Raw genomic sequence first — 20,000 nt, 5'->3', positions numbered from 1 at the left:
GGTAGAACTTTAGACTAAGCTGGTATAATTTTACATTTCTATATTTTCTCCCTGAAAGCAGGGAACTAGCTCGTTTTTTGTTATCATATAAAATACATCCATCCATACATACACACTCACTGGCTACTTTATTATGTACACCTTGCTAGTATGGGGGTGTACCCCCTTTTGCCTCCAGACCTACCGTAATTGTTCGTGGAATAGATTCAACAAGGTGCTGGAAACCTTCCTTTGGGATTTTGGTCCATATTGATGTGATAACATCAGGCATTTGCTGCAGATTTGTCGGCTGCACATCCATGATGTGAATCTCCCATTCCACCACATCTCAAAGGGTGCTCTATTGGATTGAGATCTGGTGACCATGGAGGACATTTGAGTCCAGTGAACTCATTGCCATGTTTAACACTAGAATTACCAGAGCCTATGAAAAAACTCGTAGATCCGGCCCACCTTAAATCGCTTCTTAAAGCCGTTCTCACCTCTCCGCCAGCGTCTTTTGTCATCTAAATGTACTGATAAAGACAAGCTGCCAGCAGCCGGCTATTCCATCCCCCCAATGACGTAGAACGTAAACGAGCTTTTCCCAGCTCATACCTTGATTGATTATCTGGGAGTGAAGTGGAGTTTTAGAGTAGAAATAATAGATTGTTATTTGGAACACACGCATTTCATATGTGTTGCATTTCTACAGTAATCTGTGTAAACACATTGTTAAAACAGAAACGTTTTATATATTCTAGTAGCAAATGACAAAATATAGGCATAAACTATATAATGTATGAAGCCTGAAGTCCAAATATCAAAGAAACACTTTCACAAAAGGTACAAAAAAAAAAGCCACCGCAAAAAAAAGCCGCCTTGGTGTGCGACATTGACACGCATTAGCTATCACTGCTTCTGTGGCGCAACAGTATCAGTCGCTGACTGGGAATCAGAAGGTCATGAGTTCGATCCTGCACAACTCCCTTTTGAGAAGTGTTCTTATTTTCACTATTTTAGAATAAAAAGATAATTTGATTTCAGTCTGTAACAGCCGGTGTAATTTATCCATCCATCCATCCATTTTCCAACCCGCTGAATCCGAACACAGGGTCACGGGGGTCTGCTGGAGCCAAACCCAGCCAACAAAGGGCACAAGGCAGGAATCAATCCTGGGCAGGGTGCCAACCCACCGCAGGACACACACAAACACACCCACACAACTAGCACACACTAGGGCCAATTTAGAATCGCCAATCCGCCTAACCTGCATGTCTTTGGACTGTGGGAGGAAACCGGAGCGCCCGGAGGAAACCCACGCAGACACGGGGAGAACATGCAAACTCCACGCAGGGAGGACCCGGGAAGCGAACCCAGGTCTCCTAACTGCGAGGCAGCAGCGCTACCACTGCGCCACCGTGCCGCCCGGTGTAATTTATGATATTTGTAAAGGTTAGCTTTAGTCGCGTTCAGGATCCTTCCCTACCGCTCCCCACCTGACACTGCTGTTTTCACATAAAGACGCACTATAGTTCTGCAGTGTATCACGATACATACGACCGCGTGTTTTTTTCCCCCAATATTGCCAGTCCCCACGTGTTGCTGTATGCTGTTTCTTTTGTACTCCAGGACATGCAGAGGAAAGCATAGTAAAGAACAGTAACTTCAGAGCTATATGCAATCATCAGACACTCCCCATCTGATGCTGTTTTCACATAAAGACGCACTAAAGCTCTGCAGTGTACTTGTGACTGCATTGTCGTACCAATGCTTGCGAACTGAAGTGTCTGAATGCACTTTTCGTGGCATTATACGTGTATTTTTTGAGCATGCCCATGTAGCTCAAGCACAGGAACATATGTTGATGTAAAAGTATAACAAAACAAGTGCACTTTTATTCAAGACTATAACCGAAGAAAAAAGAAAGCAAGTTACAGTAGGCGGTTGATATGACAGTTTGCGTGGTGGAATGCTAAGAACTGCTGATTTCCATTCTGTGCTATATAACTGTTAGCGCTATATGCAATTATCAGATTCAAATGTTGTTTTATTCAGTGTGAGCAAGAACATGCAGGTGGCCAGTTGCTGAGTGCTACAACACACATTTTAAAAAAAGAAAGAGACAAATATATGTGACGTTTTGAAGAAATCATTTTATGACGCGAATAGTACCAATCAGAAAACATCGTCGAAGTAATGCAGTATTATTTGAAAACAAACAGCGTTAGATCGGGTGTGAAGTTATACTGGCGCTGTTTGAGTCAGATCAGAAGCTGAATAAGCTGAAAAGGCTCCTGTTCTCTAAGTAAAAAAGCATGAATTAATCAGCAGAAATAACCGCGATTGACATTTTAAAGTTAACGATTTACAGTGCATACCAATTTATAAATTCATTGTCCGTTTGAGGAAAAAAAAAAAACACTTTCTTCAAAGCTGGGAATCGAACTCACGTCTCTGTGGCACGGTAGGGCAGCTGTGCTCCAAGTCAGCAAACCATAGCGTTAAGCCACAGAAGCTGTTGTATCATCTTTGAACCTTTTGTGAAAGTGTTTATTTGATGTTTGGACTTCAGGCTTAACAGATTCTATAGCTTATGCCTACATTTTGTAACATTTATTACTAAAATATGAAAAAGTTTCTGTTTTAGCAATGTGTTTACACAGATTACTGTAGAAACGGAACACGCATGAAATGCATGTATTCCAAATATCGATCTATTATTTCCATTCTAAAACTCCAGCAGTTCAGTCACTCCCAGATAATCAAACAAGGCATGAGCTGGGAAAACTTAGTGAACGTTCTGCGACGGTGGGGGATGGAATAGCCGGCTGCTCGCTGCTCCTCTTAATCAGCACATTTAGAAGACAAAAGAGAGGTGAGAACGGTTTTAAGGTGGGCCGGATCTATGAGTTTTTTCGTAGACTCTGGTAATTCTAGTGTTAAGAAACTAGTTTGAGATGATTTGAGCTTTGTGAGATGGTTTGCTATCTGACTTGATGTAGCCATTGGAAGATAGGTACGCTGCGGTCAAAAAGGGATGGACATGGTCAGCAACAATACTTAGGTAGGCTGTGGCATTTAAACAATGCTCAATTGGTACTAAGGGGCCCAAAGTGTGCCAAGAAAATATCCCCCCACACCATTTCACCAACACCACCAGCCTGAACTGTTGATGTAAAGCAGGATGGATCCATGCTTTCATGTTGTTCGTACCAAATTCTGACTCTACTATCCAAAAGTTGCAGCTGAAATCAAGACTCATCAAAACAGGCAACATTTTTCCAATCATCTGTTGTCCAGTTTTGATGAACCCATGTGAATTGTAGTCTCACGTTTCTGTTCTTAGCTGGCAGGAGTGGCACCCTGTGTGGTCTGCTGCTGCTGTAGCCCATCTGCTTCAAGGTTTGAGAGCAGAGATGCTCTTCTGCATGCTTCAGTTGTAATGACTGATTATTTGGGTTACGGTTGCTTTTCTATCAGCTCGCAACATTCTGGCTGTTCTCCTCTGGCAGCAACAACATATTTTCGCCCAGAGAACTGCTGTTCACTGAATATTTCCCTTTTTTGGACCATTCTCTGTAAACCCTAGAGATGATTCTGTGTGAAAATCCAGTTTCTGAAATACTCGGACCATCTTGTCTGGCACCAACAACCATGCCACGTTCAGAGTCACTGAAACCACCTTTCTTCCCCATTCTGATGCTCCATTTGAACTTCAGCAGGTCATCTTGACTATGTATTTATGCCTAAATACTCTTGAGTTGCTGCCATGTGATAGTCTGAATAGATATTTGTGTTAACAAGCAGTTGAACAGGTGTACCTAATAAATGTATACATAATAAAGTGGCCAGTGAGAGAGAGTGTGTATATATGTGTTCATATATATATATATATATATATATATATATATATATATATATATATACAATACACTTAATGCTTAATAAACATAAACATTGTTTATTGGAGGAATGTTAATTATTTGATACATACTGTATATACTTGTATATTCCTAGTGCTCTGCATAAAGACCAGTTACTACTTAATGAAATGAGAATTTGAGTTTCTTTTGGGTGGGGAGATATGATCTACTTGTGCAGATATTACAATTGTGTGTATTAATGTTCACAAATGAAATTATTTATAGCTAATTATATATGTTATGATTCTTGTGAAGTTCATTTTTTATGTAAATAGAGCAATAATTTTATTGCATGTATTTCCATTTGAGCAACAAATTGCAATTAAAAAATAAAAACGTATTTTCATTAGTGTTAGCAGTATTTAGATCTCTGTATCACCTGCATTGTTGACTGGAGGATAATAACTTTGTTTCCCAAAGTGTCTAGGTTTTGAGAAATACTGTCTTAATGGCTTGGCACGGAAGAGGCTCTGGAGATTTTGATGTTCAGCTCACAGCATGATTTTAGATGCCTTTCATGGATGTCTCTTACATCATTTTTTTATATACAGTAGAGCTCACTTGAGTGTCTTCAGCAATTCATGCTGTGGCATACTGCCAAGGCATTTTTGTATATTTATTGTGCTGTCACTACCAAAGGGTACCAGTGAGTTCAAATGACATGAAACCATCTAAAGAAAATCGTCTAATCTTCTTCTTCTTATGACAAGAAATGAAAGATTTTTAAAAGTGAAAGTAATTTATGCACTACATATTTCTGTGCTGTCTTTTTTTTCTCCATCACCTGTAACTCAATTTAAAAGCAATTATTTCAGATACCATAAAACTTAAATATTTCCTTTATAAAGAAATATAGGTATTTTCCTATTTCTTCAGAACAGTTTAATAAACCTGTGGATTTCTGTACAGAAGTGATATTTTTGAAAGTAGCATCTGTGTGTGTGACTGTATATACTAGTAACATTTGGGTAGGTTCAGTTTAGTTCATCCGGTTAGGATGATTATGTTCATCTGCATTGGGCTTGTGACTATGGTGATCCAAGGAGGAGCTGGGTTACAAAACTTTCAGTGAATTCAAGAGTTAAAACAAAAAGAAGAAAATGCATATGCCTCCCCCAAAAACATCTGATTTATAAAACTTTCCATATGCAAATTTCTACACAATTTACCTTTATAAAGAACAATCACCTTGTAAAATTTGTGTAGGTGCACATGCATCAGACTTTGCCTGGTTGCCACCCTGAAACAACCATACATGGACAGTGCTAATGTACCTCCTACATATGCAATCACTGTGCAGCAGACCTTCACTGGCTGGTACAGCAGCTTTCTTCCTTAAGCATCATGTTACGCCCGGCAACTGAGTGTGGCAAGAACATGTGCAGTATTGTAGCTTCTTTCCGCTGGGGTTTGGAGCAGTGTAAAGCACCAGCACCTGACTGGGTACCCATGATCACTAGGCTCATGTAAGAATGTGATTGCTGTTACAGTGAATAGTATGGGACATTTGAAAAATGGAAGGTTCAGCCAGACACCTTGCCAACAAGCCAGCCTATTTATACAGTACTATCATGGCTGACCAAATTACTTTGGCACAAAATAAAAGAATCACAGGTTGACCCTGGAAACTTAGCCATAACATTTGTCAGTCTCATCTTGGCATCACAGATAACTTGTGCGTTAGTGGAATGTAACTGCTTACGGTTAACAAAAGCAGCTTAATTTTCAGTTTGCATATTTCAATATAATTGCATTAAAGTTTTCCAATTATATTAGAAAGACCAGACATTGCTTTAAATTGCTGTTTTATGTTGGTACAAATCTGATGTGCTCTATGTATGTACATCCATACAATATGGAAACTGAACATAGCACCATGCCAATCAATTAATGGCTTCTAGCACAGGAGGCATGATGGAGTGAAGCTTGGCTGGTATATTCCTGAGCCCTCAGCCAGTTCCCTGAGAAGTGACAACAGGTTGACTAAACTGACAACAAACCAAAAAAGTTCTTCAGTGTAAATACACAACACTGGCCCACTTAAAGGGTAATTAAAATACAGTGAATCATATTCATAACTTTTAAGGTTCAAAATGTTTGCCATGCCAATGCACATTTTAATAAGCTCAATGATTTAAATTATTGTGCATGAGTTGTCATTTAACTGATGTGGCTGAATTTCTGTACTTGGCCAAGGGTGTCATCATTTCACAGTTTCTCCAAAATGTTGCATACAGGTGGGTCAAGGTTTATGTAAATATATGCACATTCTCCAGTCAAGTTTTCTTTTATAAATCCTGACTTTTGCTTTTAAGCTGCATGGGCACATATCAGGGTTCTTTCTTTGCATATGCCAGGTTTTTAAATCTGCCCCCTAGACTGTTGTAAGCTGTCATGGTTAATCTTGATTATTGTGGATGACAGTAAATTTTTGTTTTAAATTAAGAAAACAATGTTAAAGTACCAACATGATATAGTAAGAAGATATAAATCATTTATAAAGTGGAGATAATAGTGCATAGGTTATCAATCTTGTTTAACATTGCTATGTATTTTCATTATTGAAGTGCTACCTGAGATTGTTTTCTATATTTGTTTCTTTATCAGTACATTAAAAGTCCAAATTATCATATAGATGTAAGAAAATATTTTGTAAGCCATTTTGAATTTTGTGGATCTCCTTATAAATGGCTGATTGTTGAAAAAACGTATAAAGTCTGCTTAAGTAAATAGCATACACAGAATTGTACATTGTCAAATCTTTATTCGACTAGTTTAACTCTTTTAGGGCTAATTTTTTTTTTGTTTCTTTTCTCCCAGGGCTGAATATTTTTCCAAAAACTAACATTTTTTAAAAAAGAACACAAAGCAATTGTTTAACATATCAAATCAACAAAAAATATTTCCTTTTGACAAATGTTACTGTCTTGCATGTTGCATGAGCCTGCATACTCTATGATTTCACATACATATCACATACATTTTACACAGCAAAGTCTGATCTCGCTCAAAGCAGCCAATTTCAGTCATTGCCACATTGCACTCCTTACAATACATGTTGCTTTGGTGCCTATTTTTCAATTGTCTGTTGCTGCACTTTCTAACATATATTGTTAGTGTGTACTGTTGAGAGACAAGTCACCCATTTGCCATCATGCCATGCCACTGCCACCAAGTTTTCTGCCAGCATGAAAACCGTATTGTCACCTCTTTTCATCTTCTGAAACTTTATGAACTTTATGTATGGCATTATAGCCTGGCTCACCCCATGGGATTTGCTTCTGTTTATTACAGAAGTGAATAAAACTTTGCAGCAGCACGTACCTAAGCCACCAGGGGACAAAACACGTTTGGACCAATGCTCCCTGAAGTTATATCACCAATTCTGTCTCATCTCTATTTGTAATGCCACAGCGCGCTTCATCTCGTCTTTCGTTGTGGGTTTCCACTTTGAAAAACGAGAATGCGATGCAAACGCAGCCCGCGATTCAAAAAAAATCTCTGCCTACCTGTTTGTCTCGTCTGACAGTAGCTGAAAAGCAGCATCAGGAGACAGCAGCCTGAAGTACAGCAGCTGGTGATCTGTCGTGTCCAACAGCAAGCCATGCCGTCTTGTAAACTCCGGTAGCCAGATCAGCTCTCAACGGATCAATGTCTGTGTATTTATCCCATGCGAACCTTGCCGTAGATGCATCGGCTGCGCGAAGGCATGCAACTGGCAGCAGATCTGCTGGCGCGGCATCGGCTGGTGTCTGATCAGCTGATGCCTGCTTCTAACTCTCTTGCTCGATCTCCTGATCACTGCCAATAAAGTCCGATTCTGAAAAATCAAGAGTCCGACTCCGCGATAATGCGCAAATGCGCATAATGCGAGTGTTTTCTTTTCTGCACTTGCTTCGCTGCCTTTTCACATGTCGGTGCCATCTTGCCTGTTTACATTTCGCAACACACGCACACGCAAGGTTTATTTGCCGAGTCAACGAGTCTAGCATTCCTCCAAGCACAGAGGGAATGCCTGTGACGTGACAGTGAGATTTGTCGCCATTAACAGCTGATTGTCGCCCTCTATCCCTGGATGTCGACTTTTGTCGACATGCGCCCTCAACCCCTCCTGTCGACAAAAGTCGACATCCGCCCTAAAAGAGTTAAATCTCTGTCCACAGTTACGTACTTGAAATGAGCATTATACCCATCAAAGGTTGCATACATGAGCTTAGTTAGCCAAGAAATCTGTTACTACTCCAATGCTGTCTGGAAATCTTTCTCCATGCCTTTGCCAAACTCCTCCAGCACTTGGGCCCTTCACTTTGACCACTGCTGTTGCTGCTGCCTTTCTGGTTTGCCAGTACGGTAAAACCTTGATTATCCATCAGGGCTTGGGACCATGGCCACGACGGATAAGAGAAAAGACAGAACAGCTACTTTAAAAATGATATACAATAGGTTAGTTACTTTAGCAAATAGTCGTGTTTATTTACAAAACAAAACTATATTAACAAAATATAATATTCAGTAGTTTTAACAAAATTAATTCATATAATATTGTAATGATCAGCGTAATAGGAAAATACAACTCAGAGGGACTGTGGTTTTTTGTTTTACTTGGAGTCTTTGTTCCGTAACAAACGGTACTCTGTCTTATACTCCGTTATCTGGGTTACAGAGCACACCTCCAAAACAGTAAAATAAAGCTTTCCCTACCAATCAGTTTATGTCCTGCCGCTTGTATTCTTTTTTTCTTGATATCACAAACACTCCTGTTTGCCTCCTGACTCCCTACTCAAAACTTCCTTACACCGCACCTTTCTTTTCTCCTAACTTCTGCTCTCACTCATTGCGTAAGAGGCGTGTGCGCCTCTTACAGAATAGAACCTCTTCACTCAGTCCCATAACTTACAGCATTCATTCCACCCTTTCTGCTCCTGCACATCACAATATTTTGACAAAATATAACAGGATTTAAAAAGAAAATTACAATAGATAAGAACATTAATATAGAATAAGATTAGCGTCAGTGGTTTCCATTTTTTTGTCGGCATCACGATTTAGATTGTTCAGTGTTCTTCCTACCTGTAAATCAGCACTTCCCGATTCATTTTACCCTCACACCCACTGTGACGGACGAGGCCAATTTCGCACCCCCTTGGGAAATGTTCACTGAGCTTTGATGGCTTCAAGTTGGAATTGGAAAATATTGCATTGCAAAGCACGCACTGCAGTCTGTCTACTCCATCAATAATTGTTTTGGTAAAGCCATACTCAGTGTAATCCTCCTTCCATTTTCTAATTTTTTTTTATGACTAGCCATGATTAAATGAATGGTAAAAAAGTAAGAGCGAAGCGACGGTGACTTATTGAGGCAGGCAGGCGAGAGCACAATAGCATGCGGGCTTGATGTAGTGCGCGTCAAGTCGATTTAAAATGCGCAGGTCAGGTTCGAAAAAATATATCTTTTCAAGTTCTATTTGGATATAAGTAGGTTCTATTTAGTCAACAGAAATATCTTTGGTTCGAATGTAAGTTGAACTTAGTTAAATTTCTATGGTGAAGAAAAATTTATGCAGTGATGACTAAATTTAACTTACATTCCTACCAAAGATATTTCTGTCGACTAAATAAAACTTACTTATATTTAAAATTTAAATAGAACTTGAACAGATATGATCCATATTACTAACCGAGAATGCTAAACCGGATGATGGACGCAGGCACATCCGGCCATGGGCCGTAGCTGCAAAAAGACGTACTGCGCAGGCGCAAAAAGAGTCCGCGAGAGTCGGCTGAGGAGCCGAGAAAGGCGGACAAAAGAGGGCGAGAGAGGCGGATGAGGGGCCGCGAGAGGCGCAGGCGCAAAAAGAGTCCGCGAGAGTCGGAGAAAAGAGGGCGACAAAGGCGGATGAGGGGCCGCGAGTGGCGGACAAGACCACAGAAAAAAGGAGTGAGCACATACAAAAAGGAGAAATGAGGCGCAAAGTCAAATGCAGGAAAAGCACGAAACACATTGCACACGAAACTAGACCCGAAAAAAAAAAAAAGAGGCTCGCGCACAACAGCAAGGCACCCCCCCCCCCCCCTACAGGCACCGGACGGGACACACACCAAGAGGGGGATTCAACAAGCCCATGGAACACAAAAAAAAGAACACAAAACCACCCCACAGACCCTACAAGCGAGGGACGGGACACACACAAAGAGGGGGATTCAACAAGACACAGGAACACAAAAAGAAAGAAGACGCTCGCGCAACAACAATCCCCCCACCCCCCCCACCCACATCCATAAGAAGTCACACCCAAAGCCACATATTCTAAAGTGAACGTCAGCACCTTCACACTAGACAGCATAGGTGTCTGCATTGGTGGATCTCCTTACAATAAAGCACTATTAACCGTTCAACTGCAGAAAAGGAAACATATTAACAGTGACTGCGACCCTCCTTATTACTTATCCATATTTCGGATGCTGAGAAAGAAACAAGTCATGAATACACGGTCACGGGTACAAAACGAAAAGGAAAGGATAACAGGAACAAACACACGAACACGAAAGAAACAACAAAATAGACGGCTATGCAGCATAGGTGGATCTCATTACAATAAGGCACTATTAACCGTTCAACCGCAGAAAAGTCTCCATATTAACAGTGAGTGCAATACTTCTTATTACTTATCCATATTTCTAAAAGAAAAAATGTCTCGACTCCAAAAACGCAAAGCTCAACTAAAGCTTCTAACTAACGATGTACCTAAAAGTAAAAACTTTATGAACTGCGTTAGATCCTACAATAGTTCATTTGCTTTTAGTAAATATCAGGCCACCAAAAGGCAATGGCCCATACTGCTTTCCCATATATGCACAAATACTGCATCGCATTGGAACAGTGCACCCTGAAACAAATCAACAACGCAAATATGCACAAATCTACATCCTGGATCCACATGACGCAAACTATCAATCAAAGTGCTGCATCGCAACAGGCACGGATTCAAAACGAAACACCTCCTGTCTCAGACATACGTTAACGGCAAGGAAGGCTACAACGGGCGTCTCACACAGCACAGGCAAATCGATTACAGCTCCAAAACAACACGTCCCAAATACTACATATGCAACAACGCGCCTCTCAAACGGCACAAGCAAAACATACACCGGGAAAATTCATTCGGATTAATGAATGTCATTTGCAATCATTGTCATTCAGTTCACTGCCCTGAAGAAACAACTGGCAATACAAGTAATACGTTTAGACGTTGTTGTCAAAAGGGTCAAATTAGACTGCCTTCTTTACATTCATATACTGAATATCTACAGAAGATTCTAACTGACGATGTACCTGAAAGTGAAATCTTTATCAACTGCATTAGATCCTACAAATCGGTATCCACTATGAACATTAACGGTGGCACTGCACGTGACATCCGTCTTCAAAAAATGTTGTTTATTGATGAATGTACAATGGCATGAAGTCACTTACTCAACACCATTCATAAACTTCTACAAACGTTTATGAATAATAATATTCGATTTGGAGGAAAGGTACTTTTATTAGGAGGAGATTTTAAACAGTGATTAGCTATTCTTCCAGATGCCATGCACTCAGCTATTGTTCAGTGCACCTTAAAATACGCAGACAATTGGCATTGCTTTCAAAAGATACAGTTAGTAAAAAAGATACGATGTCCAGAACCAGATCATAACAATTGCTTATTACAACTGAGAGATGGTACACTCACCAATACAGATGGACTTCAGCCACATATTATTACAATTCCTCAAGCCTTTATCTGCGACGACTTAGTTACAGAGACATTTGGAACAGCAATCTCATTAGACCAAATGCCCCTTTTAACACAACGCACTATATTATGTCCAAAAAATATTAATGTGGAAAACATAAATACCCAAGTCATTCCATTACTTCCTGGAGAGACACAACTCTTTCTAAGCTCTGACAAAGTTGACTCTGATCACGATAATGACCATCTTCATTGACCTTACAAGTTCTGACCTGGAATTACCTTTTACACTTAAACGGCGTGTACAAAGAAATTTTCCAATAAACCTTTACACTGTGCCACACACTTTATTGTTTGCTTTCTATTTGCATCATCTACACCGTCACACTATTCTATATCTCATTCATACATCACGCTCTTTGTCATTCCCAACACCAGGGGTTGGCGAGCGAAGCGAGCAGGGGGCAGAGCCCCCTAGTAGTTCATAATACCCACGCAGCACTAAGTGTGTGTAAGAGCGGAAGTCATCCATTTTAACAAGCAGCGTATTGCACTGATACGAAATGGCCTGCCCATTTAATTATTTGGGAATGGATACATAAATTAAGATTTTTCTTCCTCGATGGATTCTGGCCCAGTTGCGAGCACCCCCAATCGGGAAGCGCTGCTGTAAATTGAATCAGTACTTGAAACATTTTCGCCATTTCGTAATGTTTAATAATTTCAATTTTTGTGACAATTGCAACACCACACACATATGTTTATTGGCCATAACAATGTATAGTAGATTAATTATAACAAAAGAGAAAATTTAAGAAACACTAATAAAACCGAAGGTACGTAACTGACACTGTGGTGTTGGGGAAGAACACTACGTGTTAGCACAAGCGAAAGTTGTTCCAATGTCCAAATCTCGCAGCATAATGCATAACAGTAGTAGTACTGTAGTAGTAATAGGTAGGTGCTGGCGTGCATAATGGTTTTTTTTTCCCCCTGACAGTTAATGGAGTCTGACGGTTAATAGAGTGACAGATAATCAAGTTTTTACTATACTACTTTGTCCAGTCTGGAGACCCTCCTACATATACCAAATGAAAGGTCTCTTCAGATTGACAACTTTGCTTTCTGATGGTGTCCATCATTATGTGCCAAGGTTGAAGTTAGCACATTTTTATTAAATTATCTGTCGCAGTCCTAAAGAAACCTAGAAATTACTGTTTGCCTATTTTTTAGTAATGCACATTTTTACAGGTCAGTTTTAGTCCATTTTTCTTCTTTTTTCTTTAATAAAAATTGTTAAAAAATCTAATTTTAAAATTTTAGAATATTTATACTGTATTTGTGAATACCACTAATTCCTAAAAATGTTTGTTTTTGTTCAGTAATGTTATCAGGTAATCAAAGAAAAGCTGTGTTGCTCAAAACATAGTGTGTTCAGTTAAATACATTACTGATTTTTATGAGTTTTATATGCTTTGTATTAAGTCATTTGTGGAAAATTAACTTCCTTTAAAGTAGTTTATTGAGATAAATGGACCATAGCATAAATGCTGGCAATAATAATGCATGTCATAATGGAGTTTTAGGGAGATCGACATTTATTGTCACTAGCAATTGTGTCCTTCATTGTCTAACATTTGTATCCTATAGATTTCTTGAAAGTGTCTCTGTGCAGCAGCATTTGTGCTACAAAACAGGCTTGTGCTTTATTTGAATATCTCTGTGCATTCATGGAGCTGTAGATATATTTTTATAGCCTTATCACTTTTGATGGCAAGTCTAAGGACCCATAACTAAACAAACTGCTATTAATTTAAATACGCTGTACTGTGTTGTGCAGGTTAAATATTTTGCACTCAGTCACTTCTCACACACAGGCCTAAACTGTGAATTATGAATAATCTTCTGCGGCAAGATGATATGCCTTGATTTGCAGTACTATGCTTTTAGTATCTTTATGCGGCAAGGATGGCATCCGCACTGCTGTGTGAGCAGTGATAGTTGCAGTATATGTCATTGTGAGTAAATCCACTGGCTTGCTACCTTTCAGACAGGAGAACACGTAGAAATGACAAATAAATGGTGATACCAGATATTAAAAAGAGTAATGTAAACAGTATAATTTTTGAAAAATCAGTTGGTTATTTACACCTTACAAGAGATAATTCTAAGGAATGACAGTTGTAGCAGCCAAAATGAAACTCTTCTAAAAGGAGAGTGCATTATCAAGTTACAGGTTAGCTATGTACATGACATATGGTCTTTTTACAATTACCTCTGTTATGTTTGACAGATTGTTTTATTATGATTTGTTATGTGTGATTCAAATGAAATAGCACTCTGTCATGATGAGAGATTACAATATATATTGGTCAGTACTTTGAATATGACTACTTGATAGTCAGTCTCTCTTACAATTAAAGAAAATGTATTTGACTAGTTAAAGCACAACTTTAGGATATGGAAGAAACTAAAAGTCCACCAAAATGCAAATCGAATGTGCATGCTCCAAACAGATGGTGGATGGTCTGCTAGGAATTTCATCCTTTTCCATGGAGCTGTTAGGCAACAATGCCAAGTACTGTAAAATTAGAATTATCCCTGTATGAGTGAGTATAAGGGCTTGTTTATACTTCACGCTCAGAATGCGTACGCGCATGCATCATGTCTGCCACGCGTTCCCAGTGTTCATTTGATGCGTCCTCTGAGCAGGTCCTCAGAAATTAACGCAATGCGTGCACGAGTTGCAGTACCAAAAAAAAGTGTGTTGGGTGGGGTGGGCGCGCGCAGTGTGATAAAAGTTGGAACATGATGTTAGAGTCTCTGTTTACTATCTGCATGTGACAGAAAGCCTCTCTCCGAATCCTACGGGATTGATTTGCGTGCTACGATGTTTGATGAATGGTTCGATGTGGTGAAGCAAAATGCCAACATACAGATGCATTCGTGGTGCTTTCATATTCAAGTGTCGCATACTCCCGATCGTAATGACACGATTAATTTTAAAAGTCTCGCATACCATCTTTTGTGCCGTCTTTTTTTTCTAGGGCTTCCTCCTGACCTGACAGGAGCGGCAAACAGCAATAGATCACAACACAGAACACATTAAATGTATGATATTCCAACTCTGCACATTTAGAATCCTTAGATTTATACTTGATGTTACTTTCATGATGAAATGCATTAAAGTATGTATGTTACATTTTACAGGTAAATCATTAATTTCGTTTAAATAATGAACACCGTTAATAATTACACATATGGGGGTCACACGGTGACGTCGTGGTAGCGCTGCTGTCTCACAGGGAGTCACATCACTGGTATTCCCTGCCAGGAGTTTATATGTTTTCCCGGTGAGTTTCCACAGTGTGCTCCGGTTTCCTTCCAAAGATATGCAGATTTGGTGACAATAAAATGACGCCAGTGTATGTGAGTGCTTGTATTCACCTTGTGATGAGCCGATGCCTCATCCAGGGATTGTTTCTGCCTTGTGCCCAGTGCTAACTGGAATGGACACACCCCTGGATTGATGGATTTAATCATTAAACATCCTTTTCAGAGATATTGCAGTAAGGTGTAATCGGAATTTAATGGGTGTTCCAGGCAATTCACAACACAGCGAAGCTGAACCTGTTCTCACCATGATATCTTGCACTGCCACTTGGTGGATTCCTCCAGATTTACGTAAAGTACGCGCACAAGTATAAACAGTAAAACGCTTGCGTAGCTGGAGCGTCCGCTGCAGCATGTGTTGCGTCGCGCGAAGTATAAACCCGGCCTAAGCATAGAGATGAATGTGCCTTGCCATGGGCTAATGTCTCATCCAGGGTTGCATCTTGCTTTGTGGCCTGGTACTCCTAGGTTATTTACTAACTGACTCCTTTTCACCCTGATGTATAAAAAAATATCAGTTTAGAAAATGGATGCATAGATATTATAAGATAGGCCTATGTTTTTCAGGTTCATCTACAGTGTACATTTTTAATCAGTGCTGTTCCTTCAAAATGCAGTGTTTAAAATTTGTTTAGATAAATCCAGAGGGTAAACACTTGGGATGGGGACCATATTGGCTTCTGGTAGGATGGATCTAGGTAATTTGATATAAAAATTCCACACAGTGATGACGTTTCTTATAATTTGCCGTGGTTGAATCACTAGCTTGTAAGTGTACAAAGAAACAAGGTCTTCTGAGAAATCACTGCTATAGTATGTTTTTTAAACTAGATATCTTTATGTTAATTATTTGCTCAACATTATTTTTACAACAGATTTCTCCTCCCTGTTTCCTTTGTGCTTGATTAATGAATAATTATCTACAGACAGATGTCTGAACAGATAGTTGGCCTAGGAAAAAAAAATGCTGTCTGTTACAGTACACACAAATAAAAAGGAAGACAGATTCAGTAGCATCCATCCATCCATCCATTTTCCAACCCGCTGAATCTGAACACAGGGTCACGGGGGTCTGCTGGAGCCAATCCCAGCCAACACAGGGCACAAGGCAGGAACCAATCCCGGGCAGGGTGCCAACCCACCACAGGACACACACAAACACACCCACACACCAAGCATTTTTATTAAATTGAAACGTGTAGGTATTTGGAATCTCATTGACATGAACGTTTGCACTAGTGTTTGATTTTGGTCAAGCTAGTTTAGCCATTTTTTAAGTGTACTAGTCTGGGTCATGTTTTACTGTTTGGTGTTTTACTTAGAGTAAATGGTCTGTTTTGCTGTTGTACTGAAGAGCCATGTTATGCAATAAATGTATAACTTTGCATATGAAATGCCAACATGCATGCTCCAGGTTGGTTTTAAACCAGTTTACAGTATAAATAACTTGTGTATGTGTATATATATATATGTATATATATATATATATATATATATATATATATATATACAGTAATCCCTCCTCCATCGCGGGGGTTGCGTTCCAGAGCCACCCGCGAAATAAGAAAATCCGCGAAGTAGAAACCATATGTTTATATGGTTATTTTTAGAATGTCATGCTTGGGTCACAGATTTGCGCAGAAACACAGGAGGTTGTAGAGAGACAGGAACGTTATTCAAACACTGCAAACAAACATTTGTCTCTTTTTCAAAAGTTTAAACTGTGCTCCATGACAAGACAGAGATGACAGTTCTGTCTCACAATTAAAAGAATGCAAACATATCTTCCTTTTCAAAGGAGTGCAAAGCAAGCAGTCAAAAAAAAAATCAATAGGGCTTTTTGGCTTTTAAGTATGCGAAGCACCGCCGGTACAAAGCTGTTGAAGGCGGCAGCTCACACCCCCTCTGTCAGGAGCAGAGAGAGAGAGAGAGATAGAGAGAGAGATAAAAAATCAATACGTGCCCTTTGAGCTTTTAAGTATGCGAAGCTCCGTGCAGCATGTCCTTCAGGAAGCAGCTGCACACAGCCCCCCTGCTCACACCCCGCTACGTCAGCGCGAGAGAGAGAGAGAGAGAGAGAGAAAGAAAGTATGTTGGGTAGCTTCTCAGCCATCTGCCAATAGCGTCCCTTGTATGAAATCAACTGGGCAAACCAACTGAGGAAGCATGTACCAGAAATTAAAAGACCCATTGTCCGCAGAAACCCGCGAAGCAGCGAAAAATCCGCGATATATATTTAAATATGCTTACATATAAAATCCGCGATGGAGTGAAGCCGCGAAAGGCAAAGCGCGATATAGCGAGGGATCACTGTATATATATACTAGCAAAATACCCGCGCTTCGCAGCGGAGAAGTAGTGTGTTAAAGAGGTTATGAAAAAGTAAAGGAAACATTTTAAAAATAATGTAACATGATTGTCAATGTAATTGTGTTGTCATTGTTATGAGTGTTGCTGTCATATATATATATATATATATATATATAATATATGTGTATGTGTATATGTATATATATATGACAGCAACACTCATAACAATGACAACACAATTACATTGACAATCATGTTACGTTATTTTTAAAATGTTTCCTTTACTTTTTCATAACCTCTTTAACACACTACTTCTCCGCTGCGAAGCGCGGGTATTTTGCTAGTGTATATATATATATATATATATATATATATATATATATATTATACACACACACACACACACACATTCACATATATTATATATACACATATATATGTATACACACACACACACATATATATATATATATATATTATCCATCCATCCATCCATTTTCCAACCCTCTGAATTCGAACACAGGGTCACGGGGGTCTGCTGGAGCCAATCCCAGCCAACACAGGGCACAAGGCAGGAAACAATCCTGGGTTTTTATCTTTATTTTATTTTATTGTAGAATCAACTCCTATCTGCGCACACCAGGGCGGCCGTTGGCAGATGCGTATGGTGTATTCACTCCACGTTATCGTGCATTGCGCTGTCACTGGTATTTTGATAAAAGAATTTGAACAACATATAAGAAGCGTATAAATTATTAAACAGTAAAACATTAACATTTAAGAAGTAAAGTTACATTAAGTACTACTGCAGTGCCTTCGGGTATACCTCATTTTTTGTTTGCCCATTACATGCTTAAATGTATACATTTTTTGGTGCACCTACCCGAGAACACGTGACATATAACCGAGCGGGGGAGAAGCATGGATTTTAAACACGCGTTGAGTTCATCTGCTGGTCTCCCTCGTGAAATAACTGGTAATGTTTGACTAAAATCTACAGCGAGTAAAACGACATTACCTCCTATTTTTTTTTTTACGATCTCTGAGATCTTGCTTTTTTCGGTTCAAGGCTTCATAAGCTCTCTTATGTTCTATGGTGTACTTATCCCAACCCATCATCTTTGAATGTTGCAAGACTTTCGCCTTGTATGTAGATCGGGGTAATTACATTCATTGTATTCCTAGTCTGAATCACAATCTGATTGTATGGGTGGTTACCTGGCACTGTAGGGTTGCCACCCGTCCTTTAAAATACGGAATCGTCCCGTATTTGAGAATGAAATTGCGCGTCCCGTATTTTTTTTATCATTTTTTTTAAAGCAGCGTCTCATGCAAATCATCCCACACGCATTTTATGAAGATGCCTCTTTTCCTACTTTTCATTGGGTAATACTTGATGTCATCGTTAGTTTGATTGGTCTTTTTAACTGTCCAGTGAGGAAGGCGGGTCTTTTAAGTAGAGTCTGCAAACTATTGGCACTGGGATGTGGCACCCGCTGCAGTATGCGTCCCTTATTTTTTTGTATTAAAAGTGGTAACCCTACCTGGCAGGTAACACTTATGTTTGGTCATGAAGTCGTCTAAAATCTGCCACGTGCCCTCTTTTAATTGTGAGAAGCAGATATATATAGCCAAATTCTCGCGCTTTGTTGCGGCGAAGTACTGCTTTTAATTTTTTAAGAAAATAAAACCTTTTTAAACGGATCGAAAATATACCAATAACAATTTGTTAAGGATCTGTTTTTTTGTGAACCTCGCTTTTCACAGCTGTCCCGCTACGGCGTGTGTTTCGTTTATTTGACAGTATGTAGATCGTGGTAATTAAATTCATGGCATTCCTTTTCTGAATCACAATCTGACTGTATGGATGGTTACCTGCCAGGTTACGCTTGTCGTTGGTCAGGAAGTCGCCTTACATCCGCCACGTGCCCTCTTTCTGTTCCCAGAAGCTGATCATAGAATGGTTTTAATAGTTTACTTTCAAATAATGCAAAGAGTATGCGACACGTGTTTCTCCTTAATTCTGGGCTCATCAGGCATACACACTCACTGCATCCCCTCTCGAGAATCGAATATCGTCAGCGCCAGAGTTGAAGCCCCTAACGTTGCGGTCAGCAAGTGGGCTAACATCCGCCATGTGCCGTCTTTCAGTTGCGAGAAGCAGATCATAGAATGGTTGAAACTGTTGCCCCTAACGTTGCGCTACGGCGTGTGGTTCGTTTATACCTCGTGTCTTCTCATTAAACTTTTATCTCGCGAATATGTTATTGCAATCCGCAGCGGGAGCGTTTCTATAAACTTAATTTAAACTTACGTTTTACACCGTGCTTTGTTTCACTTATGAACATGCTTGTATGCTTCACTTGCTCCCTTCTCAATTGTTTAATGAATTTTTTGTTCTTCGCTGTTTGCGGCTCCTCCTTCATTTGTCCCTACTGCATTCACAGTCTTTTCATGTTATTGCAATCCGCAGCGGGAGCGTTTCTATAAACTTAATTTAAACTTACGTTTTACACCGTGCTTTGTTTCCCTTATGAACATGCTTGTATGCTTCACTCGCTCCCTTCTCAATTGTTTAATGAATTTTTTGTTCTTCGCTGTTTGCGGCTCCTCCTTCATTTGTCCCTACTGCGTTCACAGTCTTTTCACGTGATTA

General features: G+C 39.6%; 1 protein-coding gene across 1 annotated transcript in view; it reads left to right on the top strand.

Moving 5' to 3' along the window:
• The window catches only part of LOC114652284 (poly [ADP-ribose] polymerase tankyrase-1), a 208,201-nt gene that overhangs the window by 41,815 nt on the left and 146,386 nt on the right, over positions 1-20,000 (top strand). The gene's annotated exons all lie outside the window — the stretch shown is intronic.

Source organism: Erpetoichthys calabaricus, chromosome 5 (assembly GCF_900747795.2).
Source record: "Erpetoichthys calabaricus chromosome 5, fErpCal1.3, whole genome shotgun sequence".
In the NCBI taxonomy this organism is placed as follows: Eukaryota; Metazoa; Chordata; class Cladistia; order Polypteriformes; family Polypteridae; genus Erpetoichthys; species Erpetoichthys calabaricus.
The sequence above is the reverse complement of the archived record's forward strand: the minus strand, read 5'-3'. Positions and strand labels throughout refer to the sequence as shown.